At 29.8% G+C, this 20,854-nt stretch overlaps 9 long non-coding RNA genes and 6 other non-coding genes across 15 annotated transcripts; 9 read left to right on the forward strand and 6 right to left on the reverse strand.

Annotated features, from left to right (window-relative positions):
- Positions 1-44: 44 nt before the first annotated feature.
- SPOM_SPNCRNA.3676 lies at positions 45-933 on the reverse strand. Its single transcript, NR_193039.1, has one exon. It is a non-coding gene; the product is annotated as a centromeric lncRNA (long non-coding RNA).
- A 766-nt stretch (positions 934-1,699) lies between these two features.
- Positions 1,700-3,647, reverse strand: SPOM_SPNCRNA.3677. The gene has a single exon (NR_193040.1). It is a non-coding gene; the product is annotated as a centromeric lncRNA (long non-coding RNA).
- On the forward strand, positions 1,777-4,204 carry SPOM_SPNCRNA.3678. The gene has a single exon (NR_193041.1). It is a non-coding gene; the product is annotated as a centromeric lncRNA (long non-coding RNA).
- Positions 4,183-7,894, reverse strand: SPOM_SPNCRNA.3679. Its single transcript, NR_193042.1, has one exon. It is a non-coding gene; the product is annotated as a centromeric lncRNA (long non-coding RNA).
- SPOM_SPNCRNA.231 lies at positions 4,494-5,585 on the forward strand. Its single transcript, NR_150648.1, has one exon. It is a non-coding gene; the product is annotated as a centromeric lncRNA (long non-coding RNA).
- On the forward strand, positions 6,336-7,440 carry SPOM_SPNCRNA.232. Its single transcript, NR_150649.1, has one exon. It is a non-coding gene; the product is annotated as a centromeric lncRNA (long non-coding RNA).
- Positions 7,895-8,478: 584 nt separating the features above from the next.
- SPOM_SPATRNAALA.04 lies at positions 8,479-8,552 on the reverse strand. The gene has a single exon. It is a non-coding gene; the product is annotated as a tRNA-Ala (tRNA).
- Positions 8,553-8,904: 352 nt separating this feature from the next.
- SPOM_SPATRNAGLU.03 lies at positions 8,905-8,976 on the reverse strand. Its single transcript has one exon. It is a non-coding gene; the product is annotated as a tRNA-Glu (tRNA).
- Positions 8,977-11,760: 2,784 nt separating this feature from the next.
- Positions 11,761-11,834, forward strand: SPOM_SPATRNAILE.03. The gene has a single exon. It is a non-coding gene; the product is annotated as a tRNA-Ile (tRNA).
- A 1,161-nt stretch (positions 11,835-12,995) lies between these two features.
- SPOM_SPNCRNA.233 lies at positions 12,996-13,487 on the forward strand. The gene has a single exon (NR_150650.1). It is a non-coding gene; the product is annotated as a centromeric lncRNA (long non-coding RNA).
- Positions 13,488-17,380: 3,893 nt separating this feature from the next.
- Positions 17,381-17,454, reverse strand: SPOM_SPATRNAILE.04. Its single transcript has one exon. It is a non-coding gene; the product is annotated as a tRNA-Ile (tRNA).
- Positions 17,455-18,943: 1,489 nt separating this feature from the next.
- SPOM_SPNCRNA.333 lies at positions 18,944-19,318 on the forward strand. Its single transcript, NR_150741.1, has one exon. It is a non-coding gene; the product is annotated as a centromeric lncRNA (long non-coding RNA).
- Positions 19,319-19,324: 6 nt separating this feature from the next.
- SPOM_SPNCRNA.396 lies at positions 19,325-20,227 on the forward strand. The gene has a single exon (NR_150792.1). It is a non-coding gene; the product is annotated as a centromeric lncRNA (long non-coding RNA).
- Positions 20,228-20,238: 11 nt separating this feature from the next.
- Positions 20,239-20,310, forward strand: SPOM_SPATRNAGLU.04. Its single transcript has one exon. It is a non-coding gene; the product is annotated as a tRNA-Glu (tRNA).
- Positions 20,311-20,662: 352 nt separating this feature from the next.
- SPOM_SPATRNAALA.05 lies at positions 20,663-20,736 on the forward strand. The gene has a single exon. It is a non-coding gene; the product is annotated as a tRNA-Ala (tRNA).
- The last annotated feature ends 118 nt before the right edge of the window (positions 20,737-20,854 follow it).

Here is a 20,854-nt window from a genome sequence, read left to right on the forward strand (position 1 = left end):
CATTGAAAATAATAAAGTTAATGCTTTGTATATACATTCTAACAGTCTAAAGTAGAGATTGGAAGAGAAAAAGTTAAAGATTGAATGAGTGTTTAGTCAAATTGATCGACATTATTGAAAACCAAGAGAAATCGATCGAGCTAAATAACATTGAGCACTTGAATAATTATAATTTAGACGGAAAAATAAATAGTTTCCGAACAACATGGAGACATATGTCCTTGACTTTTTAATCTGAGAAATGTTCAAATAGATTAAACCTCTAGTATATCCTTACCATGATAGCCAAAAATAAATCCAATCAAATTTATCATTCTGAATAATTGGGATCGCAATTTTTGATTGAGGCTTTTTGCCTTAGTATATTTAGTAACAAAAATGTCCTTTCTTGGATTTTTATAACCAAAGAGAATATGTTTTTATATCGGGCTAATCCTAATAGGGAGTTATTATAATAAGGGATATATATATTTGAAATGTTATGCTAATCATACGTTCGGTAGGTATGAGTGAAATCTTCCTTCTATTTCCTTTTAAGTATTAGTTGAGTCTTCTTTTGATATTTCAGTTTCAGGTTCGCAATTTTAGGCCATTGGCAAGGCGAGCGATTTGAACATATGCATTCGATTCATCGATTCCGTAGAAAATTGACGATCAAATCGGTCAGTACGTTAGTTGCAGTGTAGTATGACAGCATGATAACATGACATTATTAAATGTTGCAATGGAAATGTACAATAACAAAGTAAGTACAAACATATATTTTTTTTTATTAAACAATTATTATAGTTAAAAGAATGATAAATGATGTTTATAATAATTCGTCTCCCCAAAACAAACAAACAAACTAATGTTTGTTTCTAGATTCTAATATTTACCCTAACACAATGTACTGTAGAATTAAATCAATTTCATTCTTTGCTCAACGTAGTTAATCAAGTAAAATTCATTAACTGATGACCAGGAACAAATCAGGAAACCGAGTTTTTTTGGCATCTTTTCTATTATATGTATATTGATTGTCTATTGTATATATATATATAACTTCGCTGTATAATACTAATCATAAGAGGCAATGGGAATGGTTGACGTCACATCTACGACATGAATGGAAGAATATAATCTTTGTTATAACGGTAATAATAAACTTGATCAGTTTATGACTAATTTTTTGCTACTCTATTTCTCTGTCTACGTACGCCAGTTGCTCATACTTACTATATCTTTAGTTAAAGTATGTGGCATAACAATTGAGTAAATAAAAATAAAAAAAATAAACACTTTTTAAATATGGTACTTGATTTATAAACACACATGTTTAAGTATATGTACATATACAAACCAACGAAATGTAATAATACATCCAAGTGATAAGAATGCAAAAACTTATTCAACAGCAGATACACCGTTTCTTCTGTTTATAACAGCATAACGTAACATATAGAATTGGAGACAATATAAGGTCTTGTTGAGTTGTTATACCTTTCGAGGTAATAATGGTTGATTGGAAGAGCTAGAGTTCTGCGGTAAACCCATATTCCTAAATCAAGCTTTAACCATCGAAAAAGTATGAGTCGCAGAAGTGATTTTTAAATCAAATTAGGCTGTAATTAAATAATATTATACAAATACCATGAAGGCTATCCATTTTGAAAAAACATATTCAATGTCTAGATTTTACGATTTTCCTTCCTCAAATCAAGCGTAGGAAATTTACATTCCGTAACTTGACGGTTCCATAATGATGCAAGATTCCATATACGTAATACTACGTTTCCATCGGTAACTTTAAAAACTTACTACATTTTTATTTCCTTAGCATTTAAATAGTCGTTGTCAACCGCACTTCCTTTTCGACTCGTTTCTTTAACGTAGCATGAAGAATCCTCACATTCGACATGACTGATAAAAGCTGATGATACTGTTTTTGCTCCTTAAAATCTATCCGTAGAAAAATAATGCGCTTTGAGTAAGAAAACTATACAGAAGCTGCATCTAAAAAACCCGAATATCTTAATTGACTATTGTAAAAGTGTTAGTTTACAGATTTTTGGTAACGAGATAAGCAACGGAGCATGCATATGATTACCTAAGTATAACTTGTACACAATGATTAGGTGGTTTGTAAAAATGAATCCTTAAAGAATGCTACAAAGAAGTAACTCAAAATTCCAACCATACTATGCTAATAGAAACGTGAGGCAGAAATAGAAATAATGGGATTATTGGGATAGTTGAAAAAATGCTGGAGTTAAACTGAGTCTCCACAAGTATTTACATAAACATTCCTTTCGAAGTATTTCATTCATCTTGCGTGTCTGCACACACTACTATCATACAGTTTCTTCTCCCAAACACAATCAAATTAAAGAACGGTTCCATAAGCAGTAGAATCAAAGTTTCGAAAAGATACGGCCAATAACAAAGTCAGCTTTGATTTTTATCACCGATTGCTGTAATTTGTAACTGGCACAACACAATTTTCGAAATTGGATTGTTTATGAATAAGCTATCGTGCTTTTCGTATAACTTAGTGTATCTTAGCTTCCTTTGGGCTATAATCATTGTCTCTGGCTTTTCATCTTGTAGTCTTTCTCAATCGCCGGTTCCATTTTCTTCAATCTTCTATTCAATTGGATCCTATTCTCATCCGGAATGCTTTTCTTCCACGGAAAACAAATTACCGAATTTGTAAACTGTGACGATTTTTTTTTATTTATTCAAAACTTTGCAAATTAAACTACCACCAAGTCTCTTAATAAGTAAGGAAGTCGCTATTATTGGATTAGTAGACCCACATCACCAAAATTTCTTGCCATGACGACATCACGTGTACTAGAGCAATTCGGGTCATACTTCGTGTTCAATTCTGATTTGATTTCTTTTTTTTCGAGTATGATTGTCAACAAAAAACGATAAAGACTTTTACATCTCCAGTCGGCTGAACTCCAGTAATTAAAGTTCGATATTGTTTAAAAATTAAAAAAACAAACAAACAAACAAAAAGATGAAATGATGAAATGATTGATGACGATTTTAAAAAAGATCAAAACTTGAAACTCATATCACAAGAAATGGAGACAACATTCAACTATAAAGTTTTTCAGCGAGACATGTACCGATTGATTCGGTCTTTGCAGGACTCTTGATGTTTGCCTAATCGGGTTAAATTGTGGTGGTGTGGTAATACGTACTAGCTCTCGTTTCTTTATATCCAACTGACGGCATCGCTTGTACTTTTTTAATAACTTCTTTTTCCTCTTCGTATGGTGTGTAAACTGAATGGAAACGATGAACCCATCATGAACCTCACATCATTTGGTTCCGTCTATTTAGTGCTCACCCAGTGTTGCTTTATGAAATGAAACAATGGTTGATGTTTTCATCAATCACCCATGAATTAGTTTGGGGTAAATATGATTCTATTATTATCTCTTTCTCAAAGTGCTAAGCGATGATGTACATGTATCTATGTTTTCCAAAATCTTTATCTCAATTTTTGAAACAGGACTTTTAATAGTCTTTCATATCAGCAATTGTTTCAGAAAATGTTAACAACCATCAATATTTACACAAATGATATAAACACTGATTTTACCAAGATTACCAGCGATAAAATGAGTAAATTAAGCTCTTTAGAAGTCTGATGGTAATTGATAAATATCGTGTGGAAAGTATACCGAAGTTTGGAAGAACAAGAACTTTGAAGGATGAATTTTCCGAAATGTCTTTGGTATTTGTAATTTTACTACATATATTTTATTAACAGCATTTTGAAATTTTTCAAAAACTTATTTCCTTGTCTTTGTAGCTCAGTCACCATTACTTCACTAAGCTATTTGAGAATTATATGTTTATTATAAATACTCATGAATCTTTCCCAAGCAAACTTACCTTGATCTAATAATTCTAACCATTCGCATCCATTTTTATTTATTTAACTTTTCATTTCATATCTATCTTGTTTGGTTTGTGATAAACTCTTTTTTGGAAATACATTGGGTTTAAACTCTGATTTGTAAATTTATTTTTATTTTTATTCTTATTTATTTTGTCACATCTTTATTTGAGTGTTCATACGACATTTGGAAAAACGGTGCAATTGAGCAAGGCTGAATTACTTATTTTTACATTTATTGACCACTTTCATTGAAGCTAAGCTATATAATGAATGCAACGGTTATGTGAGATTGAGTAAGAAGTGTTATGGAATAAGCAAAGTTAAATCAGTAGCTTTAATTTTTTGTTGTTTTTAATTTTAATTTGCAAACAAACAAACAAAAACGTATTCATATCATACACCTAATATTCATTCTTTTTATTAAAAAAGAAAAAAATAAGCACTAGTAAACTTGATTGGTTCTATTTATTTGAATGAAAGTAAACTTCGTTATTGAAACACGAATAGGAATATCAGACAACATATACGAGTGTCAAGAATAAAGAAGAGTTTTTAGATTTAAAGCAGTTTTAAATGAAAAAACTCCCATAAAATGATTAAATCACATTCATTGCAATAGGAAACTGTATTCGGTATATACAATCGGTATTGCATGTTGTACCAAGTATAATATAGTGATGAGATTTTGAAGTTTGTGTTCTATTACCACATGGAACTACGTCAGGAGTGGAGACCATAATCGTTGTAAGTATGTTGACAAACTTTATCCAAAGGGTAAAAACTCAGTTCTTCGAGTTATAAATCGGACCAGAGTTGCCGCAATTGAAACGAATTAGATAAGTGAACAGGGCATGCTTAGCAAGTACAAACCAGTATAATTAGAATTGAATTAACAAAGGTAAAACTTGAACGTTCATGTTTGTATACTCAAAAGAATCAACGGAGTTGTGAAATTTTCTTAGTGGAGTTTACTCATTGATTTTTTACCACTTACACACATAAGTCTTATACTTGCCAAGTTGAATGGTACCATTAGTACCAGTACTAGTGTCATCTAGTGTCAGTACTAGTGTCAGTATAGGCATCAACATCATCACCAGTATCGGCGCCAGCATCAGCACAGCACCACTACCACTACCACTTCCACTTACCACTTCCACTTACCACTTCCATTACTACCACGACTACCACTAACCATCACCACTTTCATCTCCATTCTTGTCATTATTGGCTTGTTGTACGTTGTTCAAATGTTTCAACGTATGTACATTTGTGACTACGATTTCTTGTTAGCGATATAAACGAAGAGGATAAAGACTTTGGAGTAAATAATTTTGGCCGTGCCACTAGCATAATGTATTTGTGCGTCTAGGTATCCTGCGTCTCGGTATCCTTAGCGTTGCAAGTGGAAAGTGGCTTCACACTATAAATGGTTGACACAGCTAATACATTAGACATAAACTTTCTCAGCATTCACGAACAGTAAAAATACTATTGGTAAATGATTCATGGATATATAGTATTAGTATTTGGCATTCGTTTCGCTTATGAATTGTGATTGAACCGATATCGTATCATCATTAAAAGTTTCCTGTACATCTTCTACATCATTCAAACATGTGGAAGAATCATAAATTTCACAAAAATAATGTCTCAATCGCATACGTATTGTCTGCTCTGACTTGGCTTGTCTTCTGTATGTGATCCAAATAGACGAGAATGTCAATCCATCATGTACGACCAATCACACTTCCTATAGCTGAAACCGAGTGCAAATGCTTTTGTAGCAATCATGATCTGTGCCTTTCCAAGTTAGGGGTTCCAAGACTCGTCAAAGTGAATTTTTCATTCTTCTTCATTTAAATCTCTCGTGTAAATGGTTATCAAGATGTGATGAGAGAACAAGTCAGGGTGGTCGAAAAGGATGCTTAATTAATGTACGGTGAACGTTTCATGTTTATTCATTGAATCACCTTTCCAAAGTCTATTATTTTGTTTTTATCAACATTCGAAAATTCAAGGGAAAGCTTAAATCTCTTCTAAGAATACATGCAGAAACAAGAAAAATGGTTTCCCGCCCAGTGGATGCTTCTGTGAATACACAAAAGTTTTGTATGAAAGGTTAAAGCGGTTGTTTGGCACTGAATGTAACTACCAAGGAAAAAGTAATGCTAAGCAAATTTAATGATGCATATATAATTGGGACAATTGCAACATTTGCAATGTTTTGCCAAAGCGAAATTGTATCTTTCGTTTGCGTATAAGGAATGTGCCTCGTCAAATTATCATCCATCCCAGCTGAACAAATACTGTCAAAGATTTCAAAAAATACCGTGAAGCATTTGCTTTATTAACGATGTTACTCAATAAAAAGATATTCATTTGTGGCATAACAAGTTCTCAATTCGATTCCAAGTACATGGAGAGCGTATGTTGAAATTAATAAATCTAAAATGGTGATTAAGGAAGGATTACTGTGCATCTTTGAAAGTCATTCAATTCCTTAATTAAAAACGACCAATATGCTGCGGTTCACCCTTAACATCATGTTTTTAACCAACGACATCATGGGTAGTAAAATAAGTAAAACCATATTCATATTCTTTCTTAATTTTCTCAATTTTGATCGTATTTCGTTTTTTTCCACAACACCAGATATTAAAATCGATAAAGAACTTTTTCCATCCGCAGTTGGGAGTACATCATTCCTACTTCGATATACTTTTGAAAGAGAAAAGTGAACCGATTGGAATTGTTTCGACAACACGAATTTTACTTCTAGGTCATATATTTATGGCGATGCCAAACAACAATATTGTTGAGACAGTAAGTTAAGCAAATGGCTAAATAAATCCAAGACTGTTGTTGAGTGCTGTGGATCTCAATATTATCAGTATCTACTCTTCTCGATGATCCTGTAAATTTTTGTTATCTTTTTTTATTTGCAGTTACTGATAATACTAGCATTTTGCATGCTTTTTTTTATTTGGATGTTCTTCCAATTGATCAATACAGTAACTTTAGAACTATCATCGCTATGCCTTTAAATGACCGCACTAAAAGCATGGTACCAAAGCTCGAACATAGAAAGAAATCCAGAAAGGGATTTAAAGATTGACTTTTTCGACAAACTTCATGTTACAAGTCTTATCGTTTGTGTTTATAAATCATCAGCCTCTCTCTATATCTCTATATCTCTATATATCAGATATAAAGATGCGAGTTTTGAAGTAGACATTCCGCACAAAGTCTAGTACACCATGTCTCTTGTGCTCAGGCTGGTTGTCCTGCAAAAATGTACAACAGGCAAATGGATGTTTCATCAAAGATGGACTCCTTTGCCTCATACTTATTGATGGCGAAGCTAGATCCGTTATCATCTTGAGAAAACACATCATCGTCGTACTACATTTTTTTTCTTACTCATTGCTTGTTTATCTACTACGATTAAACTATTACAAAGGATATCCAGGAAGATGATACACAATGAAAACCGATATGTGGGTTGCAAAAGATAAGCAGTCACCGCAAGATAGAGTAGGATGGGTTTAGATGTTTTCAGTACCCTAATGCGGAGTAAGGCTAATCACGGTATTTGTAATTCCATATTATAAGAATAAAAAGTATCGCAACGATTTGAACTGTCAATATCCATCCATTCTGTCCAAAATAGTATCCTTGTATTTGAGAGGATGATTTAGTTATGCTTCTCAAAAACTAAAGCAATTATAGATTGGTGTTTATGATTTCCAAATATGCGTTAGAAAATGATTTTTGTCAATGTTATTTTAAAACAAAAGAGCATGGTGGTGGTTATGGAGTTTAACAAACAAGAAAAATGAACATAATGTCACATTTCGTCCTCCTTTAAAAGTGTAAAAAATCGAATACTATTCTCAACTTAAGTAGTCATTAAATATAGATGATATCGAGGCTTTCGGTTTAGTCGCCAAATTTTACTTTGCGCAGTCTCTCGTCTATGTTGCTTTTTTTTTGGAGGTGTTTTTACTTTTTAAATTTCAAATTTATGAAATTTAGGCGTGAATATTGATGTTTTGAGATTTTATTGTGGGCACAAATATTTATGGACTTTTACTTAATAACTTTTCAAAACATACACGAGAATTTAACAGAAGGGACAGAAATCGTTTATGAATTATCGTTTTGAGATTATGAACGCTTGCATCACTAGTATGTTGTTTTACTATCATTCAGAAAATCACCGGAGCAATGTTTATATATATATATGTTTAATGTATCAGTTAATTTACTTTTTTTATGACTTATTACATAGTAGTTCTATATAACAAACAAACCATGGTGTTTTTTAAGTTAAAATTTATTTTCTTAAACGTAACCGATACATAATTTAGGCAAAAATTGTTGATTGATTAAGACTCAATGTAATTTAGAAGCTGTTTTAAAAATTACGAATTTAAGCATATAATCAGGTCATTCGTTGTACCAACTGCTAAGCATAATTGTATTTGGATAAAGAATGTATTTATTGAATTGTAAGATGGCAAACACATTAATTCTCATGAATTTAGAGATTTCAAAAAAATTGATAAAAAATTTGGACAAGCCAGAACTCGAATCTGGGACCTCTTCCATGCTAAGGAAGCGTGATAACCATCTACACCACATGCCCTAATTGTTTATTTTAGCGTAAGAATATTATAATATATACATTAATAACTTGATTTTAGACTCAATATTAATATTTTTTGAAGCTTTTAGATGAACGCAAATCAAAACTTATGTTCTAGCCAACGAAAGAACATACTTGAAATTTATAGTCCCATTAGATGCATGTATTCATAAATTTTTTCTTTTCGGTTTTAGTCAGGCCAGCTACGCTACTCATCTGTTTCGTGTTGAAACACTAGTATTATATCTTTTTTTTTTTCATACGTTCAATAAAATATTTTTTCTTAAAAAAAAAAAAAAAAAAGAGATTACTTTATATAAAGACAAACGTTAAAAATAAATTAATAAAACTTCTCCGTCAGGGGGAATCGAACCCCCGCCGCATCGGTGAGAGCGATGAATCCTAGCCACTGGACCATGACGGATGCTTAGTTCACACAATGTTTATATGTATTTAACGTATATTTAATTAAATAAACAATTTTTTTATAAGCTACTTTTTATTTTGAAATTAATAGTTATTGAAAGGCTGCGATAATTTATAAAACAAAATGTAATTTGCAATCAATGCTTAATAGTAAGTCGAATTGAGATGTAAACGTTAAATTATGAATAGCCTATAATTAGACAATTTATTAACCCCATTCAATTAGTGAAACTACTTTTAATAACACTGTCAAAAACCTTGCCTTCTGTTCAAGATATAGACTTCTCTATTTTTACATCATTATTCTACCCTAGTCAGAACATATACCTATCATATACTTTTTTCGCTCATATTCGTTGAATCTTTATATAAATAGTGTCTGAACAATAATCATAAAACTTTCTATGCTAACACTTACTAATATTCTCTACTTGTTTTTACTAGCGAAAACTTTTGATGGAGAGTTACGAGGTAAAATGTCCTATAACCACCAAAGTTTCGTTTTCTAGTTACATGATGAGATAATGCTTCCAAACCTGATTTACTGGGAAGAAAAACCAAAACCAAAACAATTGCTTAGCCATAATTACTATTCCGGCTATTTTCTTTAGGTTTTGGTAGAAACATTGGTTAACCTCATATAAGTATTTAACCAATTTTTCTTCTGGACAAAGTACAAAGTCGTTATGTGCATGCTATATTGGTATTGCTTACAAATAAGAGAATAGTAAACTAACACTTTTCACATTTTTCTAAGATACTATGACATATTCTCATTTTTTATATTACAATTATAAAATGTCTGGTAGAAATAGAGCTTATGGAAAAAATGTTTGAATCATTACAAACTTTTCGTTTTTACTGTGTTCATTAAGCATAATAAAAAGATTCTTTGAAAGTGGAAGAAATCATGAAGTAAAATTCTATTTTTTCTGTACACAGATTCTCATTCAATTTTTTGGACTGTCGCTTTCAAAGGAAATATTTTATTTAATATGAGCTGGCAATGCTTTTACAGCAACAATTCCCTCAACAAATATGTACTATATCAAAACTGTATATTTGCAACTAGTTATAAAAATCACAACGTACTAGTTGTTGTATTGATAATTTGGTAAATCGTTCTTGCCTAGCGAAATATTGGTTGCACACTGTAATTAGTACATTTTCTTACATTTAGTAAAGCTTGGTATACAAAATTAATAGAGCAGGTGTATACTTGAAAGAGCTTGACACGTTTTATTATTTTCTCAAATTTTTAGTGCTACACTCAAAGATATATACAATAAAGAATGAGTGAGTGAGTACAAGAAGCTGAAACATACAAAAAAACAAGGTAATTCTCCTGAGAATGTTACGAAAGCTAAACTACTCATTGGGTATAATTGTAGGCTTTTTCACATATATAAATGCTGTTTGTAAATTAAAAGCTTTTATTTATTTTATCTGTTTTGGTATAAATTCAAGCACATACCAAAAAGTCTGGCTTATATGAATACTATCCATAATTTGGTTAATTTTTTTTCAAATTTAATTTATTCCTAAATTTATTAGATGATTTTATATAATAGTGATTTAAGTGAAATTTTGATCCTTTACTGGAAAATTGTCGATATTACTACGTGAGTAGCTTAGTTTCTTATAATTGCAACGTAGATAATTATAAACAAAGATATACACAGAAAGTTCAGTTTAAATCCAAATCTACACAATTACAATTTTTGTAAAAAAAGCTTTTTCAAACAGATACTTAGCCTCAGCAGGAAAATTATTGATCTTTGATGTAAAAAACGAATATCGTGAAATTTGCTTGTTTAGTGTTTGAACGAAAAGTTGAATAGTTAGTTATAAAGCGTATAGAAAAAAAAAAGAGTAAGCACATGAAGAAACAATATTTTGTACACTTTGTGACTACACAAACTGTTTTTGTTCAACGATTTTTAAAACCTTTAAATAATAATTTCATCTTGTTTTACAATTTCCGCTTACAAAATGCCACAAATCAACAGCCTTCACATTTTCAGTAGCAGAAATTGTTAAATTCAAATTTTAAATATTACTATTAAAACACTGAACGTCTTTCAGGCTTTGCTGTTGAGAAATCTGTTATAAACAGCAAGTATTAAGTTTTAATGCCTTTTTCTTCCAAAAACAAGTCAAGCGGTGACAAATTTTAATTGTTAGTTAAAAAGCAATTTTAACGATTGAATATGCAGTACAATATCATAGTCTCTTTATAGTCAATTGTTTTTATTTAATTAAACTGTTTTAAAAATTCGAAAATCTAAGTATACTTTCATCTGTAATCATTGAATTCTCAGTTTCAAAAAAATAAAAAAAACAGATAGAAATTTGACTATGCTTTCCATTTTAGAAAAAAAAGGTGTAGTTTTTATAAATCCTATGCGGTTGAGTGTAGGAAAATAATAAAAGTAAAAAGACATAAGTGTTTATTATAGCAATTACCAAATTTTAATAACTTTGATGATGATAAAGTTTATGTGCTATCAGTAATCACATCCGATGAACATTACTCAGTTTTCAGTGCAAATTTGTATTGCGCATCAAGTATTTTGCGACATTGTGGCGTAAAAAAAATATCAAAAATCGGTTTAAAGTAAAATTTTCAAAAAAGTGTATTTCGCATTTAATGTCTAATAAAACGAAGTACTTACCATTGTAATCAAAAGTATGGCAAGAGTGGTGTCCATCGAAAATATAAACAACAGTTTATTTTAAATTTGTACATAAATATGTTAAACCAAAAAAGATTAACAAAAATGGTCGCATGATGTAGTCGGTTATCATGTCGATCTAATAAGTCGAATGTCGCCGGTTCGAACCCGGCTGTGACCAAATCTTTTTTCTTTTATACTTTTTTATTAAAACACGAATATTGCATATGAAAATAATATTCAATTCATAAAATAAATACTTGCTTTATCATAGTATTTTAGGCAATGTCACAAAGTTTCAATTTGATATTTTTCTTCCAAATTCATCAATGTGATAAAACAAAGATCCACATAGCTATTATGAATAGCGGAATGCTTTCTTCTACTGAGCTAACGAGGCTAACCCACTAAATTTGATATAAAAAGCTCTTTTGACTTTAGGATAAACCAATTATACTAGCCCTAAGAACGAAAAACCTCAAAAAAAGGCTACCAGCATTGTTATTCATAACCACAAATCAACGATTTCTCAGAATAAGCTTGGACTTAGTATAAAGCTATTAAACACATAAAGATTATTCACGTACGTATTTTTATGAGTGCAAGAATACATATATCCTAGTTAATTATCAAATATAGACTTTGTAAGAAAATTTGCGTTTTCTTAGTAAAAACCTGATACTTATTAGCAACCTTCTCTGTTATTTAACTTGGTAGTACCACTTTAACATACCAAGTATTAGTCGCCAGAAAGTCCATTAATAAACCCTATACAAACATTAAGTAAATTATTTAAAATTTTGTTCATATTTAACGTTTGACAAATTTGGTAATGTAATCATGCTATATTGTTTATCAAAAAGACTTATGATTTCAATAATAGTTTTATAATTTAGGCAAATAGTAGAGCGCTGAGAATTTACAAATTTGAAATATAGGAATGATACTTTACAATTGTACTGCTGGTGACGCCCCGTATTTGTGTGTTAAAAAAACCTCATCGAGAAGGAAATTGTTTGATTTATGCGAATTCAACTCTGTTTATTAAATTTAGGTAAAAAACGTTTACTTTTCTCACCTTCTGGAGTTCTTTGGACCTACTATATTGCAAGTCAAAGTTGGTATTAGTTCATCGTCCTCCGTTTGGCAGGAAGGCCGTTTCTTTATGGTTAACATATCCGTAGTTTATAACTAAATAAGACCAGTTAAGCGGTATTATCACGTAACTTTTACTGTATTTATTGAATATAGCTTTCAAAAATGTGGATGACTGATTGTCCGATAACCCTGCATAAAATGACCGAACACTCACGTCCCGGTTAGTTTACATATATCGTACTGTTCATTCTGAAATTTTTTCATGCTTTATATTACTGTGTAATAAAATTCCATAAACCACAATTCCTCCTGTATTATGAATAAAGATACGAAATTTAAATTCAACTACACGTTGTAAAACATATTTAATTCATGAACTAAAAGTAATCAATACTTGATAAAATTGGATTTAATTAGAAAAGTTTGACAGAGTATATGTCAATTCATAACGATAAACAATAAACACGAATGCCTCTTTCATTTTACTAAAATTAAAAAAAGGCCGGCTCATTTATAGTATTAATCAACGAAGAAATTTATATATCACAACCATAAAGCCGTATTCTAAACATTGTTTAATAAATTTGATTTAAAGGTTTAATTAAAGGGATTTCAATCGCCTTGAAATGCTATAACAAAACTTTCATATGTTTAACAACGGGGTTAAACAAATCTTTTTGAAGTCATCATTTACTTTTTATTTTTTCGTATGGTAAAAAACATTTACCCTTTTTAACATTCAGCAAGTTTTATTGATTTCTTATGAACCAGAATTTTCCAGACAATCGCATGGTACTATCAAAACATATAAAAAATGAATGTTATAACGTCTAGTAAGAAATACTTAAAAAGGAGCAGAATCTTCAAAAAAAATGTTCATGAAATACACACCACTCACTTACGCTTCACCTAGTTTCCAAAAACATGGAATGTTTGTCTTAGCAAAAAAGGAAATGAATTTGATTTTCCCATTAACCGAAATAGAAACGTAGAAATAAAAATGAATCCAAAAGTCGCACACATTCTTGAATTAAAGAAATTAACCAGAGTTTTCGAATCCGCATGGAAAATACGAATGTAATCTAATTAACAACAACCTAATGAGATAATTCTATAAATAGAGAAATTTGCAAAATTTAACAATTCTGGCTTTAAGAAAAATAAAATCACTGCATAAATGGAATACTGTTGAAATAAAAACAGCAGTTATAGAGAAATTAGTCAAGTACTGTTCACTTAAGTATTCAACCGTTGCAACTTACATCAGCATACTGGAAAATAATTCTCTGTAACAGGAATTTTTTAAAACTAAATAGCATCTCATTGCTATTTGGCGACCGGCGGCGTTATAAACTAAGCAATTGACCATCTTTCGTAAAATATTAAAAAAAAAAAATAAAAATAAACTTTCGTTATACATAGAAAACCAAAAGAAGTGTAAAGTAACAGATATGTTTCGCAATATAATTCATAGTGTGGATACTTTTAGTCATTTGCATATATAACTAAAAGAACTTCAGAAGGTATTAGTGGTCGGTTTTCTTTTTGTTGGTAATGTCTGAAGCATTTCGCCGAAGGAAACGCCATGGAGTACACGCATAAAACAACAACCACTGAAAGCGAATCTGTATTGTTCTGGTTCTGTACTACTTTTGTTGGTTATACTTGATATAAAGCACAGCAAACTTACAGAATTGATTAATTAAACTAAAAGCCAAATACATTTTATATTGTATAAAGACTTTCTTAACGCAATAGAGTCATAATATTTATTTTCGCCGGTAACAAAAGGATCAAATTAATAAAGGAAAAGGTTTCAACGAAAAATAAATAAAACTAAACGTTGAGCTAATTAAACACTTATTTACATGATTATGCTGAAATACGCCATAATTTAAACTAAAAGTACACCGCAAAGATCGAACGAGTTGTCTAATGCAATGGTTACAAAATGAATTGTCGAATATATTTTTATTACTCGAAAGTAACTTACGTGATTTCAAAAAAATTTGTGAACAACCTAAAAACAAATATTCCTTAACTCATCATGCATTAAACGTTTGTAAAATATCATTAGCCCGTTTATGGAATTTCAAAAGTTTCTCCATTGTAGTTTGCTAACCTTTTTTCTACAATTAACAACATACATTACAAGTTGGAGAAGTATAAACAGCAAAAATGTACAAGCGTATTTCACTAGAGGCTTATGAATCTTAATATTTCTGTATTTTTGCTTAAAATCGCCATTTGTTTTTATTTTTGTCATATAAAGATAGCTTAAGTAATGAAATATCTATTGAACAAAATAGTAAGCGTTAGTGTCAACTTCAATCCATGAATCAAAAGATAAACCAGTATCAATAGCAGAAATAAACAACTGTTAGCGAAACCATGTGAGCATGTAAAATAATTTATAGAAACACCAATAATTTATTTCTAACAAGATTGTTTTATCTATTATTTATATTACGACAGTCAAAACTCATTTAACAATTTAAGTAAAAAAAGATCTCCTAGAATGTTAAAAATTGTAAACAATATCAGGAACGAAAAGAGCAAGCAGCCTTAATTACATGCTAAGACTAAATGAGTAGTAAGCATTGAATTGTTTTGAAACATGAGCAAAGTTTATTTGTAAGAATTTCACGTAGCATTTCAATACTGCAATTTCAAGTTTCAAAGAAAAAAAATATATATGGTCTCGTTAACTTCAGCAGCTTTGAAATATGTAAATTTTGTATTGTAGTTTCTAAATTACTTCGAACGAATAATTAAAGCTTTCTATTGTTTTATAAAACTCAACAAGTATTTTTTTTTACTCTTTAAACCGGTACGAGAATTTTTGATTTATTTATTTATTTTGTTTCATTGTTACACCGTAAATGATAATTTCAACCCGTAGTTTCATTCGTTTATGATGGATGAAATCCCAAATTAATTAGAGTATTATCGTAACTATCCGAAAGTAGTCGGAATTAGAAAGATTGATGATTGTATGAACCTTTTGAATAAATTTTAGGTAGAACAACATTAAAATAAGGTCAAGACTAGACAAAATTAATTGCTTAAATACTTTCAAACACGTCTACAAAGCTTTGATTTGAACATGCACAATCCATAAGTATGAAGAATAAAAAATTTAAACATAAATAATAAATAAACCAAATCCAACACTTTGATTGTTATTATTATTCAAAATTAAAAAAAAGAAAGACCTTGAACGATTAAAAATAAATACACCTCTATAAAAACCAATCCATTTAAGTCGTCTGATAATTAGATTTAAAGAAAAGAAAATTGTTATAATTTAGTGCGCCAAATTCATATGTTTTTTACAATATTGTAAAAATATATCGATGAAAGAAAAGCATTTGATTTGAATTATTACATCTGAGATTTCCAAATGTACAGTGATAATGGGTAATGATGACAGCGTATAACAAATATACACAAAATAGTTGCGAAACATAGCCTCTTACGTCTTTATTTAATGTAGTTAGTTTTGCCTTTATCCAAAAGAAGTGTTTTTTGGTAATTTACTTAAAAAGTATAGATTGAAATACTCTGGCCATTTGCTAAGTTCGACTCAACATAAATACAAACAAATCTACATTTCCCTAGCAAATATTGATATGTTCAAACTTAGTTGTTAAATTTCCTGTTTGATAAATACTAGCTTAGCAAATTGAGTGTTTTGCCACATTACCCTTGTACCAAAAAATTTTGAACAACTTTTACAAAAAAAAACAAGAATAACTGTTGTATAGTAGTTGCAAACAACGTTGCACCACAAAAGCAAAAAAGGTAACACAATCAATCCATTGATGATAATAAAACTTCAAGAGTATTCCACTACGATACAAATACTGACGCCAAAGATTTATTTGCAAAAAAGTCAATTGCAGAACTGCTTTTTAAATTATAAAACTATTATTGAAATCATAAGTCTTTTTGATAAACAATATAGCATGATTACATTACCAAATTTGTCAAACGTTAAATATGAACAAAATTTTAAATAATTTACTTAATGTTTGTATAGGGTTTATTAATGGACTTTCTGGCGACTAATACTTGGTATGTTAAAGTGGTACTACCAAGTTAAATAACAGAGAAGGTTGCTAATAAGTATCAGGTTTTTACTAAGAAAACGCAAATTTTCTTACAAAGTCTATATTTGATAATTAACTAGGATATATGTATTCTTGCACTCATAAAAATACGTACGTGAATAATCTTTATGTGTTTAATAGCTTTATACTAAGTCCAAGCTTATTCTGAGAAATCGTTGATTTGTGGTTATGAATAACAATGCTGGTAGCCTTTTTTTGAGGTTTTTCGTTCTTAGGGCTAGTATAATTGGTTTATCCTAAAGTCAAAAGAGCTTTTTATATCAAATTTAGTGGGTTAGCCTCGTTAGCTCAGTAGAAGAAAGCATTCCGCTATTCATAATAGCTATGTGGATCTTTGTTTTATCACATTGATGAATTTGGAAGAAAAATATCAAATTGAAACTTTGTGACATTGCCTAAAATACTATGATAAAGCAAGTATTTATTTTATGAATTGAATATTATTTTCATATGCAATATTCGTGTTTTAATAAAAAAGTATAAAAGAAAAAAGATTTGGTCACAGCCGGGTTCGAACCGGCGACATTCGACTTATTAGATCGACATGATAACCGACTACATCATGCGACCATTTTTGTTAATCTTTTTTGGTTTAACATATTTATGTACAAATTTAAAATAAACTGTTGTTTATATTTTCGATGGACACCACTCTTGCCATACTTTTGATTACAATGGTAAGTACTTCGTTTTATTAGACATTAAATGCGAAATACACTTTTTTGAAAATTTTACTTTAAACCGATTTTTGATATTTTTTTTACGCCACAATGTCGCAAAATACTTGATGCGCAATACAAATTTGCACTGAAAACTGAGTAATGTTCATCGGATGTGATTACTGATAGCACATAAACTTTATCATCATCAAAGTTATTAAAATTTGGTAATTGCTATAATAAACACTTATGTCTTTTTACTTTTATTATTTTCCTACACTCAACCGCATAGGATTTATAAAAACTACACCTTTTTTTTCTAAAATGGAAAGCATAGTCAAATTTCTATCTGTTTTTTTTATTTTTTTGAAACTGAGAATTCAATGATTACAGATGAAAGTATACTTAGATTTTCGAATTTTTAAAACAGTTTAATTAAATAAAAACAATTGACTATAAAGAGACTATGATATTGTACTGCATATTCAATCGTTAAAATTGCTTTTTAACTAACAATTAAAATTTGTCACCGCTTGACTTGTTTTTGGAAGAAAAAGGCATTAAAACTTAATACTTGCTGTTTATAACAGATTTCTCAACAGCAAAGCCTGAAAGACGTTCAGTGTTTTAATAGTAATATTTAAAATTTGAATTTAACAATTTCTGCTACTGAAAATGTGAAGGCTGTTGATTTGTGGCATTTTGTAAGCGGAAATTGTAAAACAAGATGAAATTATTATTTAAAGGTTTTAAAAATCGTTGAACAAAAACAGTTTGTGTAGTCACAAAGTGTACAAAATATTGTTTCTTCATGTGCTTACTCTTTTTTTTTTCTATACGCTTTATAACTAACTATTCAACTTTTCGTTCAAACACTAAACAAGCAAATTTCACGATATTCGTTTTTTACATCAAAGATCAATAATTTTCCTGCTGAGGCTAAGTATCTGTTTGAAAAAGCTTTTTTTACAAAAATTGTAATTGTGTAGATTTGGATTTAAACTGAACTTTCTGTGTATATCTTTGTTTATAATTATCTACGTTGCAATTATAAGAAACTAAGCTACTCACGTAGTAATATCGACAATTTTCCAGTAAAGGATCAAAATTTCACTTAAATCACTATTATATAAAATCATCTAATAAATTTAGGAATAAATTAAATTTGAAAAAAAATTAACCAAATTATGGATAGTATTCATATAAGCCAGACTTTTTGGTATGTGCTTGAATTTATACCAAAACAGATAAAATAAATAAAAGCTTTTAATTTACAAACAGCATTTATATATGTGAAAAAGCCTACAATTATACCCAATGAGTAGTTTAGCTTTCGTAACATTCTCAGGAGAATTACCTTGTTTTTTTGTATGTTTCAGCTTCTTGTACTCACTCACTCATTCTTTATTGTATATATCTTTGAGTGTAGCACTAAAAATTTGAGAAAATAATAAAACGTGTCAAGCTCTTTCAAGTATACACCTGCTCTATTAATTTTGTATACCAAGCTTTACTAAATGTAAGAAAATGTACTAATTACAGTGTGCAACCAATATTTCGCTAGGCAAGAACGATTTACCAAATTATCAATACAACAACTAGTACGTTGTGATTTTTATAACTAGTTGCAAATATACAGTTTTGATATAGTACATATTTGTTGAGGGAATTGTTGCTGTAAAAGCATTGCCAGCTCATATTAAATAAAATATTTCCTTTGAAAGCGACAGTCCAAAAAATTGAATGAGAATCTGTGTACAGAAAAAATAGAATTTTACTTCATGATTTCTTCCACTTTCAAAGAATCTTTTTATTATGCTTAATGAACACAGTAAAAACGAAAAGTTTGTAATGATTCAAACATTTTTTCCATAAGCTCTATTTCTACCAGACATTTTATAATTGTAATATAAAAAATGAGAATATGTCATAGTATCTTAGAAAAATGTGAAAAGTGTTAGTTTACTATTCTCTTATTTGTAAGCAATACCAATATAGCATGCACATAACGACTTTGTACTTTGTCCAGAAGAAAAATTGGTTAAATACTTATATGAGGTTAACCAATGTTTCTACCAAAACCTAAAGAAAATAGCCGGAATAGTAATTATGGCTAAGCAATTGTTTTGGTTTTGGTTTTTCTTCCCAGTAAATCAGGTTTGGAAGCATTATCTCATCATGTAACTAGAAAACGAAACTTTGGTGGTTATAGGACATTTTACCTCGTAACTCTCCATCAAAAGTTTTCGCTAGTAAAAACAAGTAGAGAATATTAGTAAGTGTTAGCATAGAAAGTTTTATGATTATTGTTCAGACACTATTTATATAAAGATTCAACGAATATGAGCGAAAAAAGTATATGATAGGTATATGTTCTGACTAGGGTAGAATAATGATGTAAAAATAGAGAAGTCTATATCTTGAACAGAAGGCAAGGTTTTTGACAGTGTTATTAAAAGTAGTTTCACTAATTGAATGGGGTTAATAAATTGTCTAATTATAGGCTATTCATAATTTAACGTTTACATCTCAATTCGACTTACTATTAAGCATTGATTGCAAATTACATTTTGTTTTATAAATTATCGCAGCCTTTCAATAACTATTAATTTCAAAATAAAAAGTAGCTTATAAAAAAATTGTTTATTTAATTAAATATACGTTAAATACATATAAACATTGTGTGAACTAAGCATCCGTCATGGTCCAGTGGCTAGGATTCATCGCTCTCACCGATGCGGCGGGGGTTCGATTCCCCCTGACGGAGAAGTTTTATTAATTTATTTTTAACGTTTGTCTTTATATAAAGTAATCTCTTTTTTTTTTTTTTTTTTAAGAAAAAATATTTTATTGAACGTATGAAAAAAAAAAAGATATAATACTAGTGTTTCAACACGAAACAGATGAGTAGCGTAGCTGGCCTGACTAAAACCGAAAAGAAAAAATTTATGAATACATGCATCTAATGGGACTATAAATTTCAAGTATGTTCTTTCGTTGGCTAGAACATAAGTTTTGATTTGCGTTCATCTAAAAGCTTCAAAAAATATTAATATTGAGTCTAAAATCAAGTTATTAATGTATATATTATAATATTCTTACGCTAAAATAAACAATTAGGGCATGTGGTGTAGATGGTTATCACGCTTCCTTAGCATGGAAGAGGTCCCAGATTCGAGTTCTGGCTTGTCCAAATTTTTTATCAATTTTTTTGAAATCTCTAAATTCATGAGAATTAATGTGTTTGCCATCTTACAATTCAATAAATACATTCTTTATCCAAATACAATTATGCTTAGCAGTTGGTACAA

The sequence above is a fragment of the Schizosaccharomyces pombe genome (assembly GCF_000002945.2).
Source record: "Schizosaccharomyces pombe strain 972h- genome assembly, chromosome: I".
NCBI lineage: Eukaryota > Fungi > Ascomycota > Schizosaccharomycetes > Schizosaccharomycetales > Schizosaccharomycetaceae > Schizosaccharomyces > Schizosaccharomyces pombe.